Source organism: Marmota monax, unplaced genomic scaffold (assembly GCF_021218885.2).
Source record: "Marmota monax isolate L192 unplaced genomic scaffold, Marmota_monax_Labrador192_F-V1.1 WCK01_AAM20220418_F8-fsc00034, whole genome shotgun sequence".
Lineage (NCBI taxonomy): Eukaryota > Metazoa > Chordata > Mammalia > Rodentia > Sciuridae > Marmota > Marmota monax.
This window is the reverse complement of record NW_026693934.1, coordinates 8,122,327-8,138,486: the sequence shown is the minus strand read 5'-3', so window position 1 is coordinate 8,138,486 and position 16,160 is coordinate 8,122,327. Positions and strand designations below refer to the sequence as shown.

Genomic DNA, 16,160 nt, shown 5'->3' with positions numbered 1-16,160 from the left:
AGCATTCAGAGACTCTGGTCCCAAACCTCCTGCCACCTCAAATGGGCTGCCTTCTATCCCCCACCCCCGTTTCTCCTTCTTGGGTCACAGAGGCTTCAGGAAAGAAGTGACACCCAAGGCAAGGGGCTTTGGAGAGGCGGAGGGAGGGTGGGGCTTTCGGGAAGAGCATCTGCACTCCAGACTGGAGTTACCTGCAGGGCTGGGGCAGCGCAGCTGGAGGGGAGGAGGTGGGCACCAGGGTGCTGGGCGGCCCAGCTCTGTGGGAGCCTTGCCCACCTGGTGAGAGAGTCCAGACCTTGTTCCCAGAAAGCAGAGGCACTTTGGAAGGTTTTCAGCAGGGGAAAGGTTGGGACTGCACTGACCATTAGCCACCAGCCATCCCAGTGAGAGGCAGTGGCTCCCCCCTTAGCAATTCTAGGGAGAGACGGAGTGAGCAAGTGGCAGGGGAAGGACTCACTGAAGGACTGGAGGTGGGCGATGAGAAATGACGCCCTGGGTGCCCGGCGGCTCCATCTGCATTCCGAAGGACTCACACCCTGTTCAGTGTATGACGCACAACAAGATGGTGGTGGCACCCATCCAGTGTAGCCAGGGTGCCATAGCCGGACAACGGGAGGAGCCCTCTGCGCCTGCCTGCCCTTGGGCCGTGGCCCCTACACCTCTGCTCAAAAATCAACCTTTGTCAGGAGAGGGACATGGGCCTGTCAGTGGCCAGTCAGACCTGAGAAATAACTGATAGGACTCTGAACAAAGAAGTTCTCCAGGCCTTTGGCACTGAGTAAATAATGACTTGTTGGAGCTATTTATTCACATTCCTTTCTCGGCCCTATTTTGGGATGAGAAGGCTTTCTCCCCCGTTACATAAGGCGGAACACGTTCTTAGCAAACCACTGTCACTCCCGTGTTATCTTGCCTATGTGAAGAAAGGAAATATTTTTAGAGTATGAATTTCCCAAACGTTCCCAACTATTCTGGGCCTGAAGCCCTAACTTCACAGAGCAGCCCGGTGGTGGGGAGGCCCAGCCCTCTGGCTGTGCTGAGGCCTGACCCATCCCTGCAGGCCCTGTCCACAGGAATAGGCTCCTCTCTGCTAGGCCTTTCACATTACCAGTGGCCGATTCCAGAGCCTAGGGATATTTCTGCCTTTCAAAAGACAGTCTTGAAAGGTACATGAAAAACAAACAAGGAGCTGGAGTCCAGCTATATTGCCCCAGCTCCTGGCCTCAAGCAATCCTCCTGCCTCAGCCTCCTAAGAAGCTGAAGCTACAGGTATGAGCCTCTGAACCAGGCTTCACCGCCTCTCTTTACTCCTACGGTTTCTTTGGGGGTTGGGGGTGGTGACTACAAGTAATGACCTCTCAGATGCTCTCAACTAAGAGGCCAAATCCCCTGTAGGAAGTTCAAACCCAGAAGAGCAGGGCAGATGCAGGGACCGTCACGCTTCTGTTCAAATACTCGCCCAGGATATAGCACATGGTAGCTATGACATGGAGTCATTTGCCATCTGGCTGACTTGAGTTTAGATCATGACTGGAGGTAGGAGTGAATCTAGCCGACCACCCAACATCTGCCTGTGGTGGGCGCTTCAGGTTCTTCGTGAAAACTTGGTCTTGTAAAGAAAGCTAGAGAGGGGAGAGAAGAGATTTAATAAAGGGATGGTTTAAAATGAAAACGGTTTTTCCAATCTGGTTGGTTAGCAACAGTTACATACAGTAAATATCCCTAGTACTTAGTGGCAGAACTTTATGAATGACTTTAGGTATATATTTACAAAATCATTAAAGATCACATATAGCTTCAAGTTTTATAAGGAAATTATTGGTTTTAGGAAGAAATCTAGTTTTTTGTTTTTTAAACACACACACACACACACAGGACTGAACCTAGGGCTTTGTGCATGCCAGGCAAACACTCTGCCACTGAGCTACACATCCCCATTCCTTTCTATTTCATTTTGAGAGAGTCTTGCCTCTTACATTGCCTTAAACTTCCAATCCTCCTGCCTTATTCTCCCAAGAAGCTGGAACTGTAGTCATGAACAACCAGGCCCGGCTTAGTTGGTCACTTTTGATGGTGTGGAATGAAGACCCACTAGCTTGGTGAGGGTTCATGGGGAGCATTGAGGGCCATGAAAGAAAACTGTTACGGAGCCTGACCTCAAGACGTGTAGAGGCTGGAGGTGATTTGGGACTTGATCAGCTCAAGGGAACCCAAGCTCCAGGAATCCACGGGTCTCACCCAGCATACGAATGCTAATGTGGCTTGGCTCTAGGCTCCTAGTTTCTGTGCCAGTAGGCTTCCTCTGCTTGCTCTTGGTTTATGCCTCTGCACCTGCGCTGTGCTCAGGGCCCACGTGGCCGCTCCTCCCGCCTCCCAGATCACCACCTCCCAATACCAGCCTCTGCCATTTGTCCAGCCCTGTTGGTCATGAGTGGTGGGCTGCTGGAGGCCAACGCGTTCACTTTCTCAGGTCACCCCACCAACTGTGGCTGGGAAATAGTCATGGATGTGACACGTTCCTGATCAGGAAGGAATCCTTTAGAAGGTGAGGCAGCCATCTGCATGTGGTGTCCATGACTTGAGTCATTCCTGAAGATTTAGCTTTTTATTTGGAAGTTATTTCAGATTTAGAGTGAAGGAATTACAAGAAGTTCTGAAAAGTTCTGTCCATTCCTTTCCCAGATTCAACCATTATTGATATTTGGTTTTCTAGGCCTACATTTTTAATAAATCTACATCAAATAAAAACTGAATGACTCTACTTTTGCTTCCTCCCTTTTGTTTTGACAAGGAAGGGGAAGCTATATTGGGCCAATTCTCAGGAAAAAAAAAATTTTGTCAAAATGATCATAGAACTGATTTAGGAAATTTATTTTCAAATTTGAACTGACATGGTAGAGACCTACTATTACTTCATTGTCTCAATGTTTGTCATGCAAAGTTTTGCAGTAAAAAAATGGCCTCCTAGATATCAAATAAAATAAAACCCATTGTAACTAAAATAGTGTGTAAAATATTTAAAAGCTTTATAAATGTATACTGCAGGGGCTGGGGTTGTGGCTCAGCAGTAGAATGCTCGCCTAGCATGTGTGAGGCCCTAGGTTCGATCCTCAGCACCACATAAAAATAAAATAAAGGTATTGTGTCCAACTAAATAAAAAAATTTTTAAAATATATACATGGCATATACTTTAATTAAAAATAATTTGTAACAGCAAAACAAGTAAATTTGGCACAAGATATGCAAGAGTCTTTAAAGGAAAAAAAATCACAAAACTATTGAAAATTAAGACAAACTGAAATATGTGCCAATTTACTATTGTCCTTACATAGTCTCGGGATCATGAGAATGCCCATTCTCCCCACAACAATCTGCATAATCCAAACAAATCCAAAGGCTGTGATATGTTAGTTTTTCATGGGACTAGAGTAGTTGAATCTGAAATGTGTATGGAGAAGTGAAAGTTCATGAACAGTCAAGCTCTTCCTAAAGAAGAGTAAGGCAGAGGTGCTACTCTGTAAGCTATTAAGGCAGCACAATGCTATGCTAATTGGTAGAATGTTCTATTAGATCACTTTAAGTAGAACCAAACTTATACCAGTAAGAAAAGTTTTGATAGAGACAGCAAGTAGAATATTCAATGGTGCTTGATAAGAGTTTATCCTTGTATCATAAGACGGAAAATAAGTGAAATTGGATCTTGATATCACTCCTACTCAAAAACCAATTTCTTAAAAGGCAAGTACGTTAACATTTAGAATACTGTGTGGGAAAGTCACTTTAAAATTTCAGAGTGGGAAAGTCTTAAATAAGACACAAAGCATGAATCATAAAGGAAATGCTGATGAGCCTGGTTGCGTCAGTGTTGAGGACTTCTGTTCACAAGCATCCTACAGAATGAAAAAAAAAACAAGCTACAGACCGGAAAGCACATGCCTAGCCAACACAGATCAGTGCTCAGAACAGATTTTAAAAAGATTCCTCCCTCGACTCAGTAAGACTAGACACCTAATAGCAAAAGGGCCGTGAATAGGTCTATCACAGAAGAGGATATCAAAATGAACACTTAGATGTTCAACCTCATTCATAATTTGAAAAATGCAAATCAAAGTCACAGCAAGATACCGTTTCACACATACAAGGTGGGTGCCAATGTTAAACAATATCCGGGTATTAGCAAGGATTTCAAGCAAAAGGAACACTTCACTGCTGGCAGGAGTATAAATTGGTACAACTTTGGAAAATAATTGTGCATTACCTGATAGAGTTTGAACAAGCACATACACTACATCCCAGTAAATGTTCCCAGTGTGTGCTTAGGTAGTGGCATTCAAAGGGCAGTCCCTAGACCAGCAGCATTCGTCACTTGGATACTTGTTAGAAACAAATTCTCCAGCCATCCAGACCCACTGAGCCACTGAGCCAGAATCTGGGGCAGGGTCCAACAATCTGTTCAGCAAGCCCTCCAGGTGGTGCACATTCAAGTTTGAGAACCACTGCCTCAGAGAAGCATTCATACCTGTGGCCCCGGGAGACACAAACATCCCTGATCACACAACACTGTACAAAACCCCACAGACTGGAAACCTTGATGCCATTCAACAGTAGAAGAGATCATTTGGCAAATCCAGGGCACAATGAAAATAGGTGAAACACAAATGAGCGGAAGAACTTGTCATAGGGACGCATATGCCGTGTCAGTTCATTCACCTCACTGGGGACAGGCCACTCTCAACAATAGATTGTTTAGAGAGATTAAAAGTGAAAATGCCTTCAACCAATTAGGTTATTTGAGCAAAACAAAACCAAATAGTGAATCTGGCAACTTCCAGAACCAGAACAGATTCTGGAAATCCCAACATGATGAGAAAGAATTAATAGAAGACAGGTGAGAGAATGATGTCACCGGCTACAGCCTAGTCACCCAGGCTGTCCACTGGTGACAGCTTACCTAGCTGCAGGGCCTTCTGCAACCAAGCAAAGTTCAGTAACTGAGACTAAACTCTACACTGGTTTGGTGTGTTGGGCCCAGTGTAGGTAGGTACCTGGTCCAAATCCATGGCCTTCTAAAAATACTATCTAACAATCCCCATCCCACCTCCTTCAGTCATGTTCTCATCTAGTGGGAGTTTGACCAAAAACCCAGGGCATCAGCACCATGCATTATCCACTGGTTACTGTGTCCTCATGACTCATTTGAGTTCTTGTCATTCTAGCTGAAGAGATACCACTTAGCATTTAGCAGATGTCTGTGCCCTGGCTTTGAAGCCTCAGAGAATACAGCACACTTGGAAGATTGCTGTTAGGACTACTACCAAGGGTCTGGAGCATGTGCCTTAGCCAGGGTCCCCATGCACCAAGCCAACCAAAACCCAGTTGTCATAAAATGGGCCAGATGAGGAGTCCATCTGCTTTAACTAAATAACCAGTTTTTAAAACCAACTCTCCATAGTACTTAATGTATTTACCCATGTGTAACAAAAATTATTGGCAACTGTACAGAGCCCTTCCTATTTAGCAAGTAAGTAATCTAGCATCCTATAACTGGGTTAAACTAAAGCATGCGGTGAGAATGTGTCTTGTTGAGAGAGTCTAGTCCTGTCAAGGAAAAAAATAAAAACAGGTCTACAAGTCTCATTATGAGAAGCTTAATTTCAATGTCTGAGGAAAGCTGTCCACATCTTAAGATATTGTCTGCTTCTGAGGAAGTTTTTCCTGGGTGAACTTTACCTTAAATTCTCCAACAGGTGTACAGTTCTAGGAATCCAGAAAAGTTCCTTTATATTCTAAGATACTGACCCAACATTCAAGATCACAAAGCTTCTGCAGTGTGAATAGGGAGAACTTGTTCCAGTCCCTGCCAATAGGGTAGAAGAGCCCATTCTGAGTACTGTCCATTAAACAGGCCACCATGGGCACTCTGATTTGAATCAAGCTTAAGGAATCTGATTGGCACATCTCCCCTATTTTAGCCTTGGCTAACCCAGCACAAAACTCTGAGAATGCATTTTCCTGGTATTCAATCAATTCCTGTTCTGCCTGATGTTGGATTAGCAGTCTTATGAACAATCAATCTCTCCTTTAGAGTTCTAAGAATTCTTACCTACTCCAATGATATGATCTCCAAGTTATTAAAAAAAAAAAAAAAAACTCATACTTGTCAGAGTCCTTCCCATTAACCATCTCCCAGATGATAAAAAATCTCTTGGACTGTAGCTCACTCCAAGTGCTTTTAGAAAAGAAGCTAAACTGACAAATCTTCCTTTTCTTCATAAGGAACTATTTCTAATTACTATATAATTATTTTAATTATTAGTAACCTTATTTTCTAGGGAAAACAGTTCAAAATTGCTTGCTTTCTGACAGGACATAGTAGACAAACATCTTATAACCTTTAGAAACATGTTTCCCCTTACAACAACTCCTTCATTTTTAGCAGAACCTGATACAACTAGCTTTCATACTGCACAAGCACAGACTTCTCTACTTGCAGAATTTATTCATTATTGAACATCAAACGGAGACCAGCACTATGTTTGGTACTAAATAAACAGTAACAAAAAAATGTCTGTCATGAGTTCAAGCCAACAATCCATCTATGTGGAGATGGGACCCAGTGTGTGGGTGAGCCTCTTGGTAGTACTCAGAGTTAATTCCTTCTACTTTCTTATATTGTTGCTAATTGTCTGTTTGTCCTATGACACTCCATGAGGGAGGGAACCACATCTGATCGTCATATCAGATCGTCATATACTGGCTCTTTTAGAACATTCTATACAAAGATGGCCAAATATCTGCTAAGTGCCCGGCACTATCATCAGCTTCAGTCAACCATGTGTCATTACTCAAGGTTTTGTAACTAGTCAGGATACATTCCATATTTTCCTAAATAAAAATAATGGATAGTTTTCTTCAGAAGTTTCTAGATTTCAGTAATTTCCTGATTACCCCAATTGACAAAGGTAATCAGGAAATCTACTATTAGTCAGAATCACGTGGATTCTACAAGTTTTAGTATTTTAATTCTCTTAAAAATGATTCAGATGTTTTATAAATATCTACCACTTAATTCAACATAACTTTAAAACCTCAAGTTGCTGAAAAAGATGTCTGATCTACAAATAGCCATCATTTACATTCACCTGACTTACTTGTTCTTAAATGTATTCTAATTACACATTTTAAAAGTTAACCACAGGGCTAGGGGTGTAGCTGAGGGGTAGAAGACACGCTCAGCACAAGCAAGGCCCTGGGTTTGATTATCAACACATGTGCGCATACACGCACACTAAAGGACAAAGGGAAATATCACTTCAAAATATATTGGGTTAATGTATGATTACTTGAGATTAAAGGCACTTGAAAAAACACCAAAATACAAGGCTTCGAGTTCCCCTGCATTCTCTTGCAGAGGGTCTCAGGTACTGTCAATCCTCTGAAGATAAACTCCTCTCACAGGAATGGAGAGTCCACCACCAGATGGATCTTGTTACAAACCATCTGTTTTTCCTTAGGGCCTGTTTATCTTTCTCAAAAACCATTTGCTCTGAGAATATTTTCTTTACCATTGACCATTTACTCATTTCAAGAAAGGGGTTTGAGTCAAAAGTCCGTGCCTTTTCTTGACCTGCCTAATTGTTACTCTAAATGAGATTTCAGGTCTGAACACCATTACCTGCCCAGACAAGAAAAGCCCAGGTAGGAAGCCTGGCCGGGACAGAAGGGTCAAAGGAGGGTCCCCTCGCACACCTGAGCCCCCGCCTCTTCACTCTCCTCCAGGTTCAGAGGGAGATGACCTTATAAAGGGAGACTTTCTCCACAGGTACAATTTACTTCACTAAAGACACATCTCACAATAACTAAAACAGGCAGCTCCCAGCCCAGCCAATATTACCCAACTTAGCGAGTTCAAGGTAGGGCTGCCAATGACAGGGCACTCGAAGCACTTCCAATGCCAGACAAAGATGCCTCTCCTTATCATTCCAAGCTTAAGATCTGAACAGTAGAACCAGAGGAATGAGAAGTTGTGCTTCATTTGTGCACAGTATGTCAAGGGGCATTCTATTGTCCTGTATACCCAATTAGAACAAATTTTAAAATAAAAAAAATAAAAATATTTTAATTAAATTTTAATAAAAGATCTTAACCAGGGCATAAAGGTGGTTAAAGAAGCAAACCCAATGGCCTAAGAGCTCACCTTCTAAAAGTGATTCCTCCCCCATAACGCTGCCCATTTTGGCTTCTAAAAGCCTGTGTGTGATCATTTGAAAATGCATCCCAGCTGTGCCCCATGCACACACCTGTAATCGCAGTTACTTGGAAGGCTGGGGAAGGAGGATGGCAAATTCAGGACTAGCCTGAGCAATGTAGTGAGACTAGGGGTATAGTTTAGTGGTAGAACCCCCCTGGATTTCACCAGTACCACAAGAAAAAAAAATGCATCCCATTGTTTCTGTGAATAGCATAAAACTTGTAGGCTCAAGTGAACCTCTTGCCTCAGCCTCTCCAGTACCTGGGACTATAGGCAGAAGCCATTATGCCCAGCTTCTGTAGAATTTTTGGTCCTTCCTTTTCTAATGTACTCTTAAAAAAAAAAATGCACTCATTGTGGCCACTGTAATTCCAAAATATTTCTAGATAGCATGCCCAAGACCCTGAGTTTGATCCCCAGCACTAAGAAAAAGAAAAAAAGAAAATGCTCCAAATTATTTCTGGTAAGGTTTACCCATTTTTCTAAAATAGCACAGCTTCTGGCAAATTTTTTTTTTCCTGGGGATTGAACCCAGGGGTGCTTAATCACAGTCACATTCCAGTTCTTTTTATGTTTTTATTTCGAGACAGGGCCTTGCTAAATTGCTAAGGCTGGCTTTGAAATTGTGATCTTCCTGCCTCCGACTCCAGAGCTACTGGGATTACAGGCGTGTGCCATTGTGCCTAGCTCTGGGAATTCTTATGCATGTAACTGGGCAGAGTTTCAAATGGAAGCATTCGCAGGCCTGAACGAGTGCAGTTCCTGACTCTGCAACCATCATGAACCCTCAAAAGGTCACATGCCCTCTCCTCCACAAACCAATCCTTGGTGCTATCCAAGGATAGGCACTCTCACACCATAAGCTAACCCTGGGTGGAGCTCCAGAATTCGGAGTTCTAAACTCCCTGGATCCAGAAGAGCCACGACTCCTGTTTTTAGCAAACTTTCCTTCCTACTGAGCCCAGTCAGACACACAAAGCCTCTTCATAAGAGCCAGCAATGTTCCTAATGAACACAGTTCCTTTGCTATCTGACACAGACACCTGAGACTTCCCTACAGGACCCAGCCCTGTCTCTGTCACAAATTTCCAACCCCGTCTGGACCAAGAAGTTTGCTCAAACAAATCCAGACAGCTCAGAAAATGAATCCAGGAGAAAACTTACCCACCAATCCCAGATGCAGCAAGAAGACAGTGCTCTAGGCCCAGAGGGATTGACTCCTGGTTCCTTAGTGCTACTGGGAGTCACTGCCACTCTGCTTTGGATCCTGCTGATTACATACCTGTTGAGGGACGATTCCTTAAACCAATTACATTTACAATTTATCCAAGCAAAACAAAAAATGACCCACGAACCAAACCACTCCCTGAGCAGTCCTGAGAACTCCAACCCACACGGTGATCAGATAGCATTTATAGAGAAAGAGAGGAGAGACTTTGATAACAACTTAATTGGCTGCAGGCTTGTCAATCAACCAGCAAGATGGTTATGGCTTAACTAGTCAGTGCTTTACAACTTAATGAGTTAATTAGCTACAGAACCTTCTACAACCAACTAAAATGCAGTTACTATGATTAAACTATATTGGTTTTGTCTGTTGTGCCTAGTACAGGTGGTCAGTCCAAGTTCATGGCCTTCTACAAAACATAATTTATAGGAATATGTACAAATGCAGTACTGCTCTGTGGAGAAGCAAGGGGAAATTTTGCATATAATTCAGGAGAATGGCTGTGTTCATGCAGAAGGAAAGAAGATGTAATTAGAATCCAGAGGACTTAAAGATAGGGGGTATTCTATTTTTTTTAAGTAGGTAGTAGATATATTTCTGTTGATTTTGATTTTTTTTAAGTACATTTTCACACAACTGAGCCCAGCAGAAGTTTCTATCCTGGCTGAGGTAGGACGGCATCATCGAGTCATGGCCTTAACTGCAGCAAAGCTGCTCAGCAGGTCCAGCCCAGCCGAGGGCTCTGGCCATGAGGTCCAACTGAGAAATGGATTGGGACAATTCTGGATCTTATGACAGACTGGGGAAAGCAGAGGCCTACCTTCTGCCTCTCACCCCGAGAGACCACTGTCTACCATTTTGCCACTTGCCCTCCCTCTGCCCTCCCTGTTTCCTCTTCTCCCACCCAGGATAAGAGCTTCCACCAGGCGTTGATGGAGCCTAAAGTTATTGGAACTCCTATCACAGTGCAATGCATTATCGTGAAGTCTTACTGCATATGTCTTATATACACATACACATATGTATCCCAACAAAGAAAGGATGTTTATTATTATGAACAGTAGTTTTTAAAGACTTAGTTCATTAACATGAGACATTTAGGAAAGTCATCTGTCTATATATGTTAAAAAAAAAAAACTTTAAACATTTCCCTAAAATGATGAGAGAAGATGAACAGGTCATTCAGTCATAGGACAGAGGAGATTTAGCCTCTCCGCAATCAGACCCACTTAAAGGAACATCTCCCAGAAGCAAAAGGTAATACCACACCCCCTCATTGTGAATGTGGGGTTTCTCTCAGGAGTTGATTTGAAATAGATCATCCAGCATGGAGAAAACCTGCTTTCTGAAACCACGTACTGGTTCAGTTTGGATCTTCCACACATCACGGCTTCAGGCAGAGAAGGAACACTGCCTGAATCTGTGTTTCCAGCCCCATGCACTGAAACTGAGAGCACCTGAGGGTGCTTCCCCAGAGCCAATGGATCAGGTGGTATTTCCCAAAAGTTACAAAGACTTTCATACTAAAACAAATATGGATATAACCAGGAGCAGTATGCAAAGTCTGAGCTGTTGAATACTTTTTAAGAAAGGGTGGCCTTGATGAACCCCCTTTGGGATAGTCCTGCAGACATTCTGGGGGTAAACTGCCTTTATATTTCTCTGCCATGAGAGGTGCTGAACTTGGGTAGAAAATTTTGCAAAACACTTCCACTGCCCCCTGGCTACAAGGCGTTATAGACCAATGGACTGCAAGTGAAAGTGACAAAGTGGTCAAAGGCCATTGTTTCCCTCCATGACAGACCTGGGGAACACATTCCTTCCATGTGATATAAGTAGTAGATGGAGAAGGGTTTTCCATGAATGAGAAATAAACTTATATTTTAAGGTGTGGAGAACTGGCATTTCCCCAATGTGGCAGCTAGTCCTGAGTATCCTAATGATATTAATAATGGAAGAACAGGGCCATGCTCACCTGATGTTTTATAATGACCGCTCAGGTGGCTGTGTGGAAGGCAGGTTAGAGGAAGGCAAGGCGGATTTGTGGCCCCTGAGAGCACATTACCTGGGGCTGCTACTGTTCCTGAGAGTCACTGGTGTAGATAAGTGCTGGGGGAAAACTCTGGCATTCATAGCTTGTTTATCATTTGGCTGTTGAATTGCTTGTGCCTAGGTTACAACTGCACAGAGCAGGTAAGAGGGTTTCAAGGTTTCTGGAGCTAAGGAAGGTTTGCTCTGCTTTGGAGCTGTGTCTCTCCCTCAGGTACAACATTCAAGGGAGGTATTTATGCAAGGATTGGGGCGGACCACCCTGAGAAGTGGTTAAGATCCAAACTTAACCAGTACGTGGTTTCAGAAAGCAGGTTTTCTCCATGCTTGATGATCTATTTCAAATCAACTCCTGAGAGAAACCCCACATTCCCAGCAAAAGACCTTTCTTAGCAGCCTTTTTCAATGTCAGGAGGTTGGTCAGAGACCCTGCCATCTGGGCTGTTGGCAGATCTCTGTGTCTGTGACACGAGCCAGGCCTGGTGGCTGGGCAGCAGGTTTCTCAGGGCAATGCCACGCAGGCATTATTTCACAGAAGGCTCACATTTGACAGAATAGAATAGTAAGTTAGGTCCATGAACACAGATCTGAGTTCGGGGTCAGGATGAGAAGCCGGGGACCCAGAAGGTCAAAGGGACTGAATGCTGCCACCCAGGGTCCTCACAGCCCTCAGAACATGGTCATGAAATCGATACTTGTGCCAATTTATTTATTATGATAAATGAATCAATTGGCACAAGTGTCGATTTCATGATCATGGAGTTGTTTCCAAGCCCAGCTACTTCAGAGACTAAGGCATGAAGATGCCAAGTTCAGGGCCGCATGGGCATAACAGTGAGACCCTATCTAAAAATAAATCTGTAATCCCAGAGACTCAGGAGACTGAGGTAGGAAGATCACAAGTTCGAAGCCAGCCACAGCAACATAGCAAGGCCCTAAGCAACCTAGTGAGATTCTGATTCAAAATTAAAAAATGAGAAGGGCTGGAGATGTTGCTCAGTGGTCAAGCACCCCTGAGTTCAATCCCCAGAACCCAAAACAATAAGTAAGTCCTTTTTACTTATTATTTTTATTTATTTATTTTGGGTTCTGGGGCTTGATCCAGGGGTAATTTTCTTTCTACTTCTTTGATTAAACTTGCTCATCTTCCTTTCCCCACCTCCAAATATGGGCATTTCTTAATGGTGAACATTCCCTGTTCTCTCTCTCTCTCTTTTTAATTGTAGTAAAACATACCTTAACAAAACCTGCCATCTTAACCCCTCTTTTGCATACTGTTCAGTAAGTACTTTCATGTTGCTGTGCCATTTTCAGAACACTTTTCCTCATGCAAAACTGAAATTCTGTACCCATTACCTATCTCTCTACTTCCCCCTGCCCACCTGGCAACCACCCTTCCATTTTCTGTCCCCACAAATTTGACTACTGTATGGACCTCACATAAGTGGACTCATACAGTATCTCTCTGTGACTGGCTCATTTTACTCAACATAATGTGATTGTTAATTCTATGTCCATGTGCCTGGGTCACAGATATTTGGCCAAACATTATTCCAGATGTTTCTGTGAAGGTGTTTTTTTTATGAGATTAACTGAGAATCCTGGCTAATACATATAAGGTACTCATCCTCAATGTTCATTCACACTGTAGCATGTGTCAGTCCGTCCTTTTTAAGACTAAATAAATCTTCAATCTTCAATTGTATGTATATGCTTCATTTTGTTTATCCTTTCAGCCATTGATGGATATCTTCTTCTTCTTCTTCTTTTTTTTTTTTTTTGTTCCTAGAGATTGAACCCAGTGGTGCTCTACCACTGAGCCACATCCCCAGTCCTTTTTGTTTTTCATTTTGAGTCACAGTCTAAAATAGGGGCTGGCTCAAGTCTGCTGCAAAACTCAGCAGCTGAACAGGTCACAGAGCAGTTGAGGTACCCTTTGTTCCTTGATCAAGACAAAGTGGGAGAAACCAGAGACCCTAAACCATTAACTGATAGAGTGTACAGGATTTGCCCCAAAGTTTCAGAATTATTTTATTTTAATATTTTTAGTTGTAGATGGACATAATACCTTTATTTTACTTCTTTCATGCAGTGCTCAGGATTGAACCCAGTGCCTCACATGTGCTAGGCAAGTGCTCTATCACTGAGCTACAACCCCAGACCCTCAGAATGATTTTAAAAAATATATTAGAATGCGCAGACACACTTGCATAGGAGATTTCTGCCACCTTCTGTGCTGTGGGGCAAAGCTTGTTCCTCTTCTGCTCAGCTGCACAAGTTGAATTGACCAAAGCAATGGTTATAGGAAGCAGAGTCCCTTGTTGGTCAGATGGGAATCTGTGAGAAAGTATTACACATGGCTGAATCCAGGCCCTAGACATGCTACATAGGTTTTATGGAAAGAACTCTTCCCATGTCCATGGGGGATTGGATTCAAATGGAAAGCCAGAAGATGCAGTCTCTGGACAGAAAGAAAGTCACAGGAAAGTGAAGACACAAAACTTTACCAAGGCCACACCAACATTTGCCATGTTGATACCCATGCTACTCTAAGTGATCGTGTGGTGGTCCAGGTGATGGGGAGGCTATCAAACAACAAGGAGGCTTTGTGGAGATTCATGCAGACGTTTGTCCTTGCTCCTAAGTGCTCTGTTGCAAATAAATTCTGGGCTCATAATACCTTAGACACCACCATGAGTTCCTTGGTGGTATTGTCACCAAGACTCAGGAGGAATCAAGGAGAAGTAAAGGAACCTGCAGAAAGGCAGCAGACACCTGAGGTGGTATCTGATGGTTCTGGAACGTTCTACCATCAGACTGTCAGCAATGACTTGGAAGAACATTTAGAGAAGACTGTTTCTGAACCAGAGCGTCATCCTGAACCTGAACCAGAGTAATATCTGAAATCTGAAATCCAAGAGGAAAAGTTAGACGGTATTAGAAGAAGCCGCTCCTGAGGATCTCAGAGGAGTCCTTCTCCAGGACCTACAGACCAACTCAGACAGTACAGGAAGACTTGAGGACATGTTCTTGGTCATCTGTGACCAGTAAGAACCTTCTTCCAAATGGATCTATTCCTGTTCCTGGGATACCACCTTCTGTTGTTAAAGGACCAGCTTCACAGCCCATCCAGAGCCTGAGCCTGAACCTCAGATTCTACCACAGAGGCCTCAGAGAGGTCAAAGAGGATAAGAACAATGAATAGATGTTCCTCCTCAGAGGGAACCCAAACCAATCTGTGAGGCTGGTGAGCAAGGTGATATTGAGCACCGAAGAACTATGAGACACCCTGACGGTCACCATCTCTTCAAATGGCAACCTGCCTCATGAGGTGAACAAATCAGAACGTAAGGATTTCTTTCTAAATTATGGGAATGTCATGGAGCTACACATAAATTGTGGTGGAAAATTACCCAATTTTGGTTTTCTTGTGTTTGATGATCCTGAGCTTGTTCAGAGGTCCTTAGTGACAGGCCCACCATGTTCAGAGGTGAAGTCCTGCTGAATGTGGAGAAGAAGACTCGAGCTGCCAGGGAAGGGGACTGTCGAGATAATCTCCTGCAAGGTCCTGAAGGCCCTGGAGGTGGGCGGGGTGGTGGAATGAGAAGCCCTGCCCATGGAGACTTGATGAAGAAACCAGGATTTGGAGAGGGAGGGGGTTTGCTCCAAGGCTGTGAATTAATCTTCACTGATCTTCATAAAATCCCTGCCTTCTGCAGAATGGTAAATTTCTCAACCAGTCTTGTTATCTCGGAGTAAGATGACCCTAGTCTTATAAACTGCTTATGTTTGTACAATTTTACTTCTTTTTGTGTTAATGGTGTGTGCTCCCTCCCTTCTCCTTTCCTCTCCTGGCCTTCTAGTCCTTCACTTCCAGTTTTGTGCTATTTTAGGAGTAACAAATTTTTAAAGAAGAAAAAAAAATTAACACTGTGTTGTTGTTTTTTTAAACAGCCATTTCCCCAAAGGAATATGTCTTGCTTATTACTGACGTTTGTTATGTTTCGTTCATCGGAATATTTCTTAAGTATTTTCTAAGTGTTTCAAAGCCTGTGAGAAATACAGTATTCGATAAACATTTTGGAGGCAGAAAAAAAATCCAACTTGTTTATTCTTTGAGAATTATGACAACCTTCTGATGTGGAAAAATTGCCATTTAGAAAATTGGACATTTGATTCTCCTTGATGTGGTTAAAAACTGAATAAAAGGTGTCAATAGAAAATAAAATAAAATACATTAGAATGGACTCAAGTTATCTCAACAATAATGTCACTTAGTGGCAATCGAGTGACAGGGGGCTGGGTTATTGGCATTCCACTGTACATGCCCACAGCTGTCCTTTTTATGCTCCAACCTGTAATCTGAACATGCCTGTGGAATGGCGTCAGGCATGGGAATTTCATCCAGCATGTGTGAAGTTACAAAAAAGATACCCCCCCCCCGCCATGTTCCATGCTGTTCTGTCACCCTGTTCCTTCATTCTGTTGTGGGAACCTTTCTTGAACATTTAAGGACATACTTCTAGAGCTGCCTGGATCACTCAGGCTTACTCCAATCTCTGAGAACTATGATGGAAGCCAGCTTGTTTTAGAATGAGAGTATACATTTTATTGACAAATGCTGATATCCA

The 16,160-nt window shown here is 43.1% G+C and overlaps 1 pseudogene; it reads left to right on the top strand.

Annotated features, from left to right (window-relative positions):
- The first annotated feature begins 12,279 nt into the window (after window positions 1-12,279).
- Window positions 12,280-15,288, top strand: LOC124106164 (ras GTPase-activating protein-binding protein 1-like; annotated as a pseudogene).
- The last annotated feature ends 872 nt before the right edge of the window (window positions 15,289-16,160 follow it).